Raw genomic sequence first — 11,932 nt, forward strand, 5'->3', positions numbered from 1 at the left:
GTTCTTTAAGTACCAATGAGAATTTAATCACTATTTTTTTAAAGAGTTTTGTATGAATTTCAGCCTTTAGTTACCTGTGTTTAGAATGCATATGATATATTCTCTGTAATATCTTTCTAGCAGCAGAGCAAAATGCTATGCAAACTATTTGCTGTGAACTATGTAAATGTAACAAAAAAAGGCTGCTACTGTCAGCTGGAATTTCTATGTATCACCTTAATGCAATGAAAAGTAGTAATTAATAATGTATATCAGGGAAATCAGCTTGAGTAAAAGCTGCCTTACAGTTTTACTTTAAAAAACATATGGATATTCTGTTCATTTGTATGTGGAAATGGCTCTGAGATATGGATATAAAATATAGCAGGATTAGAAGGTTGATCCTATTTACGCTCAGGAGAAATAATTCACCTGCCATGTGCAAGAGCAGTAGCCTTAATAGGAAACTGTGATACCTGAAAAGGAGACCAAAAACACCAGAAAAAAAAAAAAATCAAAGTTATGATAAAGAGTGTCATCAATACCCAACCTGCCCCCTGCCCTCTTGGTCACTTCTAATTTTTGAGGATAGAGGTAGAGGCCACCTCCCAGGCACCATGGAGCTTCTGAAGCTGCCCTGAATAATCTGTGTATTGTATTTACTTAAACCCTAAGTCCCATGACATAAAGGAATCGTGTGCAGTAGTGGAGCCAAAGAAATCTGGAATAACTGAGCAGTACAGCTCCAGTAGCTGAATAAATCTGGGTGTGGGTAAACTTAGGAAGGAAGAGTTCTTAAATTGGCTTCACATTAAATGTTCCCACCCTACACAGTGAGACTCACAAATCATTTGGGCATGTATATCTGAGAAAAAGCACAACATTTTTAAATTTTAAGTTTATAATTTTAAAAATTTTAAACGGAGGGGGGGGGTTTCAATTTCAACCTGAAAAGAAATCTAAATTTTTAACTTTAGCAGATTAATAATTAACACTGATATCAAAGTTTCTATATTTTGGTTGCTAAAGGCTTGGGTCAATATTTCCTCCTCTAAGAGGCATGGGGTAGTGAAAATCAAGTTTTTAGTGAAAAGAGAGCGATTCCTCTATCACCCTTGCAAGAATAACTCCAAGAAAAGAAGGTTTTTTGAGAAGGTGGAATTCATGGAGATCTCTGTCTGCTTCCCTTGCTGTGTTCTTGGGTATATTTGAATATTTGTCCCTATCACCACTGAGCTGATGTGGCACCCACTCCTAAAAGATGAGCAATGAGAGCCTTTGTTTGCTGTGCTCATTCTCCAGATATACTGTACACTCTTCTCAGGAATATCAGATTTATTGTGCAGGTACAGAACCAAAGCACAGTGCACCCTCATTAAAACTGGCCTTCCTGACCAAAAATGGATTTACAGAACACTTCTAAAAATTAATTGCATTCATTATGCACATATTAAATGGTATGACAGAGAGAATGCCCTAAGAGACTCTTGAGGAAGACAGAGACCTGGACAGTGCATCATCTGGGAAATCCTTCTGTCTCTCATTACACTTTTACCAGATTATCCTGGAAAAGAGAAAACATATAAAGGGGCCAGGGACTAAATGATATATTTCTTTAGGCTGTACATAGCTGGTTTATACAGTACAAGTTGTACATCTGTGCTATAGACAATACTAAGGCCTGTCCATGTAATATTTGCTTTAGAAAAGAAAAATAAAACATTAGCCATGACTAACAGCTCTGAGCTGTTGGAATTTTGAGAAGAAACAGAGATTGTGGCCCAAATCTGAATATTCATAATTGGACATACCATATCTTAACACAACTAGATCTTAACACAACTAGGTATTTGTGCAGTTGATAATAAGCCTGAAGTCATCACTGAAATGCCTGATGCCAAATAAAGCTTTCCAAGTTCTTCTCAATGCTCAGTCATACCAGGAAATTTGTGATAAATATTCCTAACTAAGTTAAACTGTCCAAAGAAAATCTAATGACTATCAAGGAGAAGCTTAAAGAGGTTCTAAAACTGATGGGTTTATTAAAAGACACAGTAATACATACCTACTAGGCCAGAAAGCAGAAACCTAATTTTTAAATTAAAGTTCTAGGAAGGGCTCTGCTTACAGTAGTGTGATTGAAAATGATCAGCCATGCTCATGTATCATACTAACCACAGTAACCACTAACCAAAACTGAGATTCAGCCTGCTCAAAAGAAGGCATTGACCTTAAGCAGTGGAAATAAGAAGCTTCAACTCATTCTTTCTGACTCTGTATGCCCTTTTAAAATGAACTCAGTCAGCCATTATTTATTGCTATCAGATGGGGATCTGGAAAACTGTTCCAGTGTTCAAAAACCTGAAAATGATTAGATTTTCAGATACAAAGTTTTGTAGTCAAACGGATAAAAAAGGGGGAAAGATTTCATATCTACAGTAGAACTGTTGGGGCAAACATGCAGTGGAACAATGTCTATAACTAAGTTATGGAGTTTCCAACACATGAACAAACTCAGGTCTTGGGATAGAGGAGGACTGAAATTGCCAGAACTACATCTGAGGTAGAACTATGGGAAATCATCCAAGTTACCAGCATGGGATGGAAGGATCAGAGTTTTCCAAGAGCTTTGCAAGGGAGCCTATTCAGTTCTAGGTGGGCTTTTGGTTAAAGGAAACAAGCTCACAATTTCTAGGGTGTTACAGGAATATATCTATTCAAGAGAACATGTAAAAGTCATGTGATGGTCTAAAAACACCTCAGAGGAAGGTCAAAAATATTTTATAACAACAGTGAAGTTAAGAACATTGGCAGGAATTACCACCTGAGCCAAAACTAAGTGAAAGAGTGATAAATTCCTGCTAATGATAAAGGAAAATCAGCACCTTGAAGGAAAACACACATAGATGATATTGCTTCAGTTGGCAAGGATAAATATACTTGTGTTAGAATATAATTCTGACTCTCAAGAGATGACTTTCAGAGAAAATACTGCAGCTGAACATGTAGCCACATGTACTGGGTAATTTTTTGCTAAACCACCTCTACATCTAATAGAAACCTGTTGCATAGTAAATTCTGCCAGAATTTAGTTAATGGTATTTTAAGCACTTTCATTACAGGTATAGAATGCAAGCCCTAATTGATATTATCCCAAATGTTATAGGTAAGCAAGAAAATGGTGCCAAAAAAACTCCCAAAAAACAACAAAACCCAAAAACCCAAATGAAACCCCAAAACCCCTGAAACTAATAAAAAACCTGTGGAGTCATGCTCCTAACAATGCTAAGCATGACTAACTTGTGGGGTGCTATGATGAGTCTGCCATGAAGTCTTATTTGTTCCCCAGGGAATAGAAGACATTTGCAGTCTGTCAGACCCAACACTAAAAGTAGAGGCAGGAGAAAAAAAAAGGAAAAGAAGTTACCATTTTATTAAAATTAAATGAGAATATGTTGTGAGACTTAAGAGAGTCATCAGTGACATCCTTTGGGTGGAACTGTACAGCCAAACTGCCACAAACTTTAGAGAAAGGGAAATGTCCTTACAGTTCCTGGAGAGATGTTTGAAAAGGTCATTTTCCCTAAGGAAGTGTCACTTGAGTAAGAGCAGCAGAAAATTGACACAGTGAAACCTGTGGGCATGGCATAACCAAAAATAAATGGGACTGATGGTCCCAATGGGACAGCACAAAGTTTTCTGGCACAGCATGTCAAAGGCTGCTGGTCACTTCAGATCATTTACAACTAATGGATAAAATATAAAGAGGTTATGTGTATTTGAAATTCTGAGTTATTTTAATGATGATTTTCAATGTTTATAATGTTCTGCTGGGAAAAGAAGAAATAAGATTCTATGTTTTCAATAAGTCTTTTCTTGTGTATGTTGAGCTAGAGCTAAATTTACATGGTGTCTGATGTGAGTAGTCCTGCTCAGTTCAAAACATCAGGAGCTAAATGCTGCATAGTTTACTCAAATATCTGAACTCTGGACAATTTTGAAGGAATACAGCAGTAACGAAGTTATAAAAGAGGTGGGGCAATATAATTTCTCATCTCTTGCCCATCTGAGAGTGAGTTTTAAGAATAGCATTAAAAAGTAGATTAACAGGCTCAAGTTCATGGTTAAAACATCACCAATAAAGGAGCCAGGGCAACACAAAAATAAAAATATCTAAGTGTCTCCCAGACAACCCATTAAATCTTATCTAAAAAATTTCCCTATACCCTTGATAACTTTAGAAATATTTAGTACTGCTTCTGAAAACATTTGAAAAATGTTACTCTGACTTCCCCAGCAAACTCCTTCTATAATTTGTTTTCCCAGTTGTCTTTCTGTACCATTAGCATCACCAGGGTAAACATGGCTGGTGCAGGATGAATCATTTTCTGCTTCTTTAAATCCCGCTGATGAGTATTAGTAGATTGGATAGACTCTTGCCTCTGATATTCCTGAGAAAATTCTTCAAGCCACTAATTTTATAAAGAAACATCTCTCCCAGAATGGCTACAGTTGGTTCATATATTGTTTTCAGGCCTTTCATTCTCTGCCATATCAAGCTACATCTAACCTTAAAAAAATTGGCATTTAGTCTAAGAGTCTAAAATATGCTAGTATGCTACTTCCATCATCATCATCATCATCATCATCATCATCATCATCATCTCAGCTGTTTGCAAACACAGCAAAAGTACTTGCTCAGGTTGTAGCTTCTGCAGTTCACATAACTGGAGCTTTTATTCTGCAGTGAAGTATCACTGATTGCTTCCTATCTTTGCTTCCTCAGACCATTAATAAAAAATTCTGCCCAGATTTGGTTTCATACATAACAAAGTTGGGATAGAGTTAATTTTCTTCTTAGTAGCTGGTGGAGTGCTGTGTTTTGGATTCCGTATGAGAATAAAAGTTGAAAACACACTCGTGTTTTAGTTGTTGCTAAGTAATTCTTACTCTAAATCCAGGACTTTTCAGTTTCCCAGGCTCTGCCAGTGGGCAGGTGCACAAGAATCTGAGGGGGAAGCATGGCCAGGAGAGCTGACCTGAGCTGACCAAAGGGACATCCCATACCATGGAGGGTCATGTCCAGTGCAGAAACTGGGGGGAATTGGTCAGGAGGTACCAGGGGACAGGCTGAGCATTCGTCAGTGCATGGTGAGCAATTGCATTGTGCAGCACTTGTCTTGGCTTTTCTTTCTCTTTTTCCTTTTTTTTTCCTTTTCCTTTTATTTTTCTTTATTTTGTGGTTGTTGTTTTTTTTTTTTTTTTAATATTACCATACAAGCAGCTGCATGGTAATTAGTTACTGGCTGTAGTTAAACCATGTAATCCTCATTCTCCTGCTGTAAAACCAGGGTTTCAAAACTGTGTTTGAAGATGATCTGGTTACAGTTTAATGTGTGTGTATGTATGATAACGATATACCAACTAGTATATTGAAGATGAGATGAATTGTACTTCATCTATAGCATAGAACCTTATTCATTTGACTGCTGTGTGCAGACAAAAAAAAATCCCACTACAGTGACTAAATAGCACTTCAAGACCTCCTGCCCTGACAATTGTGTTTTATCACTTCAGTACTTTTATTGATTTCTTACTCATTTCTGCTGGGAATTCCATATTTCTATGGAGATTAATTTTACAGTCATAAAACCTTTGCTTTATTGTGCCTTTTTCCTTGCTATTTTCACACTAATATGATATTTTGGAAGGGAAATGTTGACAGAGCTAACTACTGAAATAAAAAAAAAATCCTCATGTAAAGAAAACTTCAAAGAATTGTTCAATTCTAAGCTGTAAATCCTTATTTCCTTTTATTAACCTTCCAGTCAGACATAGAATTTTCTACAGCAGGAAGCTAAAGCAATCCCTTAAATTTTAGGCTTTTCCCATTTATGTTAAAATCTTTCTAATGCCTACTGTATGGCCTAGGAGTTATTTTAATCCTAGATATGACAGGTAAATTTCTATTTAGAGAGAGGTAAAACAGATTGGATATATCAGGTGGATAAAGTCTAAATCAAGGATTCCAAGCCTCTCATGCAATTCTTAACAACATTATTAATCTTAGGCAACTGACTTTGCAAATCTCCAATCAAAGATGGATTTTCTCAGATGGATAAGGAGAGTGTTTTCCTTCATGGAGGGGGGCAATGGGTACTGCTGCAATGCTGACAATTTTCCCCTGTCACTTTGGGTAACATGAACATTTCCAGTTGCCACCAGTAACAAAAACAAACAAGCAAACAACGCCACAAGCCAGAACTGTTATCTAATTCCTGCTATTCTAACTACAGAAGTTTCAACAGACTTTTGCTTTGCTCAAATTATCATCAAAAGAATATTCTTGTATAGCAGTAGAAGACAAAAATAAAATCAGCATAGTTCATACAAATTCATGTTTCTTACATCAAATTGAAGAACTGTCTGCTTTTGATTGCTGTGTTTTGCTAGCAGTTGTATATTTGCTTTGGAACATAAGCTCTACAATGCCTTTGATGTGAAATGTCTGGCAGGTGTATCCATGTGTTCTGCACAAACAGCTAGCAAGCTAGGAACCTTGTGTGACAAAATAAGCAGACAAGTATTTGGGTAGTGATGAGACATCTGAATTCCCACAGTGCCTTTGAGGAGGCTGTTGCACCGTGGCTCACAAGATTTAGGCTGAAATGCAGGGTAGCCCTTCCATGGTGCCACTAGCAAGGCTGGTGGCACTGTTTTCTACCTCCTTGTTCTCTGTGCATTCAAGAACCTGGACTGTGTTTGCTCCTTTCTAGGACACATAAGGAAAGAAATTTGATATTGCACTAATGGGTATAAAGATAACCTATTCCTGCCCCTGTTTGTAAGTGTGATATTGTCTCATGCTCTTATGACATATCTGATTGCAAAGCACAGAGGTACAGGCCGTGTCTCCCATGGCTCCATCAGTATTCACTCTCCTTTTGTGCTTTCCCTGCCTGAAAACTCCAAGTTTACTTGGCATTAAATGTAACTTTAGCTCTGTCTTTGCACAAACCCCTGCTTTTAACTTGTGCTAGTCCAGCCATCATAAAGAACAAAAGCTTAAATTCAAATAAGCAGACACTCATGATTTTCTAAGAGGCCAAATTTTTGATGCTGATAGAGAGATGCCCGTCTCAAGACAGCTACTGGGGTCACCCATGTGCTCAGAGAAACTGTTGAATCATGAAAGAGCTGGTGAGGTGATTTGGCTCACTGCTGTGTTGAGAATCACCCAGCACATCATCTAATTATGTTATCAGCTTTGCTCCAAAGTGACATTCACATAACCACAGTGCCCAGGTGGACTCAGGATCAAGAGTGCTACTCCACAGGGGGATTTTCACACTCCAACTTGATTAGCACAAATGGTGTGAGCGTAAAGCCTCCACCTCCTTGCTGGAGCAAAGAGGAGAAAGCCATCAGGATAAAAACCATCCTTTCACCGTGTAACTTAGGGAGGGCTTCCCTTCTCACATATTTCAGCTACACAAAAAAACCCAAACCCAAACTTCAGGCAAATGATAAACAGTTTGGTTTTTTGGTTTTGGTTTTGGTTTTTTTGTGTTGTTTTGTTGGGGTTTTTTTAAACTGAGAAAATCTAATTGCAAATGTTCCATAGAATTTTGAAGCATAGATGAAATAAGACTTTTCATACTCTCTTCCAGCTAACAGAAGTGACAGTAAATGACTGGTTATTTGGGGGTGTAGAAGCCTATGGTGTCAAAAAATAATCCATGGACCATGCCTGGCATTGTAGTTGATCAACCCTTTAGGAAACTTCTGAAGTTAGAAATAACTCCTTAAGATGTACTAAAAAAAAGCTCTCCATGACCTTTGAGTCATGACACAGATGTCCTTTATGCCTTGATATTTCATTTTACAATGTTTTTTATTATGGAACAATGGAGTAAGTCATGACCAAAACCTTAGTCATTAACTCTTTTCTGATCTACTACCAATTTGGAAAGTGGTGACCACATGATTCATATATATGATGCCAAAACAGGAGCAGCATGAATGTTAAATTATTTGCCATGCTCACAGACTGTCAGATGGGGCAGATAGCCAGCTTTTCAAAATAATCACAAAGCTATCTGCACAGCTGTATCATATTTTCAGCTTGTACTCTTTTACTACTGCAACCAGCATCCAGTGTTCTCAACCCAATGCTCTCTTTGATGAACATGGATTTCAATTCATATTTCTTCTTGCTATAAATGAAAGGAAAGAAAAAAAAAAAGTGTGACTGTCTAGTCTGATCTATAATTTCCTCTGAAGCAATATTGCAAAAATTTCCCATTTGCAAAGCAGGAATAAAAGAGGGAGGTGATAAACAACAAGCACAGAAGTGTTGCATGGATGACATGAATAGATGATGGGCCTAAACTAATTGTGAGAAGTGAGAAGAAAGAATTGGAGTGACAACACATAATCAAATTCTCTTTTCATTGCTTCCTATCTAATTTCTGCAAAGCATGTGGAACTCATGATTGTCTATCACTAAAGGACAGAATATTTGCCTTTGTTGTACCCAAACTGCTTCAGTTGCTATTTATCAATCTGTTTAATTAATAAATGAATTGCTGCTCCAAATTGTTTTGGAGATGCTGCACAGTACTCCAAGATTATAAGAAAAGAAAATACATTGGCAAAAATATTACAACTTAATATAATGCAATTATGTTACTGATAACGTGGAAAACAAATCTATCACTGTAACAGTTCTACCACCCACACACCCCAGTCAGAAAAAAGCACTGTGCAAAGCTCTGTGAGACACCCTGCCTCAGAGAGCTGACAGTCTGAGGCTGTGGCAGGAAGCAAGTGGGTATGGGCAAACAGATGGGCAAAGTGGAAGCTAACAGTGAAATGGTTATGATTAGTGTAATCGTTTCCGAATATTTGATCACGAGCCTGCTGTGGGGGCAAAGAAAAAAAGCCTTTATTTTATTCTTCCATAAAGGGATGGATGTTAATAAGATAATTAGGGTAATGATGTAATTAAAAGTGAAACCGGGGTCCCAAAAGATATGGTTTACAATATGAGTGAGGAATATTACCCCATATGATGTTTTTAATATTCAGTACAGTCTGGCTTTGAGAAACATCACAAATGCTTTAAGGCAAATTTTAAAATGCCATCTTCTAGAGGGAGAATTGGGCTATTCCTTATTCCTTAAATAAATATTGTAGGAAAGTGTAGTGGGTGGAGAGAGCAGGTCATCCAGTTTGCAAGGACAAGCACAACTACCACCTAGCAGTTCCTAAAAGGGCACTTGGCAAACTCAGAGGTCAGGGAGAGTCAGAAAGGGAGTGGATTCAGGCTGGAGAATTCTCCCTTCCGGAGCATTTTGGCTGCATTGATGGAAGCATAGTGCAATTGATACCATGGGATAGCAGTGCTCACCCTTTCCACTCAGCAGCCCAGCACAGCATTTGAAGCCTTTTCTGGAGGAAAAATACACCTCAGTTCTCCCAGCTCCAGCAGAAGGGAGAGTTGTGTTAAAATAAATCAGTCAAGCACTTAATAAGAATGACCTGTGAACTCCCTTCCCGTCAGAAATGGCCTTATTGTCAGAAAACTGTTGTAAGTGAGAATATTTGCTCCTTGAGATTTATTTTTTCATGACTGCCTAAACTAACTACCCTTTCTATTCCTCAGGGCAATGTGAAGTCTGTGTCAATGCATTATAAAATGGCTTTGTTTTCCAGAGCTCTTTGGCTGCTGAGGGTTTCTGAGCGTTCACATTGATTGGAATTCATTGGCCTCTGCAGCGTCCTCACCATCAATGTGTTATACCCAGAATACAGCAGGGAGCAAAAGAAACCCAAGCAACACACACAGTAAATAAAAGTATCCTTACTTCAAAGCACAATTAATCAAATTTCTGCAATATTAAGATAACTTTGAGGTATCTCTCCTTCCTGTAAACCTCTGTCTTCATAAACTAGATTACACAGGCACAAATTCTCAATCCGTAGGTTTTAGCACAGATAGCTTCCCCTCTATAGACAGTTTAAGTCAACAGAAAGACTGTCACCTACTCAGAGGGCTTTGGATCAGCTTTGGGAGCTCAAAGTTTTCCTGAAACCTGACAATTTAAGTACAACTACACCTATGCAGAGATAAGATTAAAACTACTTGAAAAATGGTACTTTTTCCTGTCATACTTCACAGGGGAAAAAAAACCGAATTTTTTTGGCTATGATCAAAAAAACTTTGACTCACAGCTCTTCCTTCAAATAAATGGACCTGAGAAAAAAAATTAAAAGCTTAGAAAAAGCAAGGAAATGTTCGTGATCTATTTCTTTAGTTGATTATGTATTTATTGTCTTAAAATAAAAACATATATAAATATGAAGAAGTCTTATTTAGGTTACAATAAGACCTTTCGTCTAAACTGAACTGAACCAAAAATTTTAAGCCAAATTCCAACATGACACAAACAAAAAAATACACACCCCTAACCTTGTCATTACAATTTTCTAAATAGTATTTTTTTCTGCACTTGGAATCAGGAAAGCTAGAGAGGTAGCACGAGATCTTTGCAGTGAACATTTTTGTTTAAATTTCTATTTTTTTAAATCCAGTTTCCAAGAATAAGCACTCTCCTACATGAGGAGGGAGAAGTTCAAACCTCTTTTTTCCTGGTTCAAGGCAAGGGTCAAAGGCAGGACTCCTCCTTTCCCCAAGGCTGCTGTAACCATTCTCAATCTGCAGTAGCCTTTGAATGCATTTTTTCTCCATTGCTCATACGGAGGGTCTTTCGTTTTGCATAAAATACTTCAATATTTGTTGAGGCAGCAAGAGAGCGTGAAAATGACTGCATAAGACAGTGGTCAGACCCATCCCAGGGGATGTGAGACACTGGGGTCCCTTCCCAGGCCAATGAATTTTTAATTGTGTCCTCAAAAGTGGAACAGCCTTAAGAGGAGAGACAAAGCCTCACTCAACTTCCTGGAAACCAGATGAGCTTTGTTCAAAGCCCACATGTGAATCAAGTATAAGGAGTGTGTAAGCCCCTTTCCCTGGGTTTGCTTGGCTGCCCTGATACCTGGGCCATAGGATTGAATGAGGTATGATTATAATATACATCTCTCTGGTTTACAAAGGAAAGTAATTTGGGCATTTGACTGCTTTCATTGATCACTTTCAATATAGGTAAACACGAAATAAATAACTTTTCAAATGTCTAAATTTCAGAAAGTTAATATTTTGATTCTTAACAAATTATCTTTCTTCAAGATGAAGAGTCAGCCATTTTTGTAGCTCTTGGAGAAACATTTTATTTTACTGCTTCCCAAAACTGTTACTGATTTTTCTTTTTGGACTTTTTTTTTCCTTCAAAGGAAATGTTCTACATGGAAATCAAGTACAGAATTTTGTTCAAAACTAACACACAGCTTTTGCCTGATGTACCCAAAAATCTTTGTCTATGAATAAACATCTACATTAGAAAGGGTTTGGATCCTGCTTTCCTAATTCCTACGGTTACGCACATTTATACCATGATGGGATATGAAATGAATTAAATTCAGCACGTGTAACACTAGTGAAAGGCAATGAACTTTACATCAGGAAGGAACTGGATTCATGCTATATATAAGGGGAATCAAACAGCCTTCAAGTCTAAGTTTCATGAGACACAAGAGGTATGCACCTTTTTCATTATAATTGAATGTAAGTGCTTGTATGGTTTTTAACAACCAGTGATTGCTCTTGTGGTTTTATGGCCTGGTCATATGCCCACTGAAATCAACAGAATGAACTGTGAAAGGCTTCTGAGCTTGCTTAAAAGTGCAGCTCAGTGACACAGAACAACCCAGCTGCCTTATCAACAGAAAGGATTTGAACAAAATGCCAAAAAATAAATTTTAAAAAATTACTAAAGCAAAGGTGATTGCTTGCAGAGTTTAAAATTTTTAGATCTACATGGTTTATACTTTC

The 11,932-nt window shown here is 37.5% G+C and overlaps 1 long non-coding RNA gene across 1 annotated transcript; it reads left to right on the plus strand.

The window, feature by feature from the left end:
- Positions 1-4,852: 4,852 nt before the first annotated feature.
- Positions 4,853-11,447, plus strand: LOC139588728 (uncharacterized). The gene is made up of 3 exons (XR_011678788.1): positions 4,853-5,130; positions 9,697-9,838; positions 11,231-11,447. It is a non-coding gene; the product is annotated as an uncharacterized lncRNA (long non-coding RNA).
- Positions 11,448-11,932: the final 485 nt, after the last annotated feature.

Source organism: Agelaius tricolor, unplaced genomic scaffold (genome assembly GCF_023055355.1).
Source record: "Agelaius tricolor isolate 1412-34295 unplaced genomic scaffold, bAgeTri1.0.p SCAF_3, whole genome shotgun sequence".
Lineage (NCBI taxonomy): Eukaryota > Metazoa > Chordata > Aves > Passeriformes > Icteridae > Agelaius > Agelaius tricolor.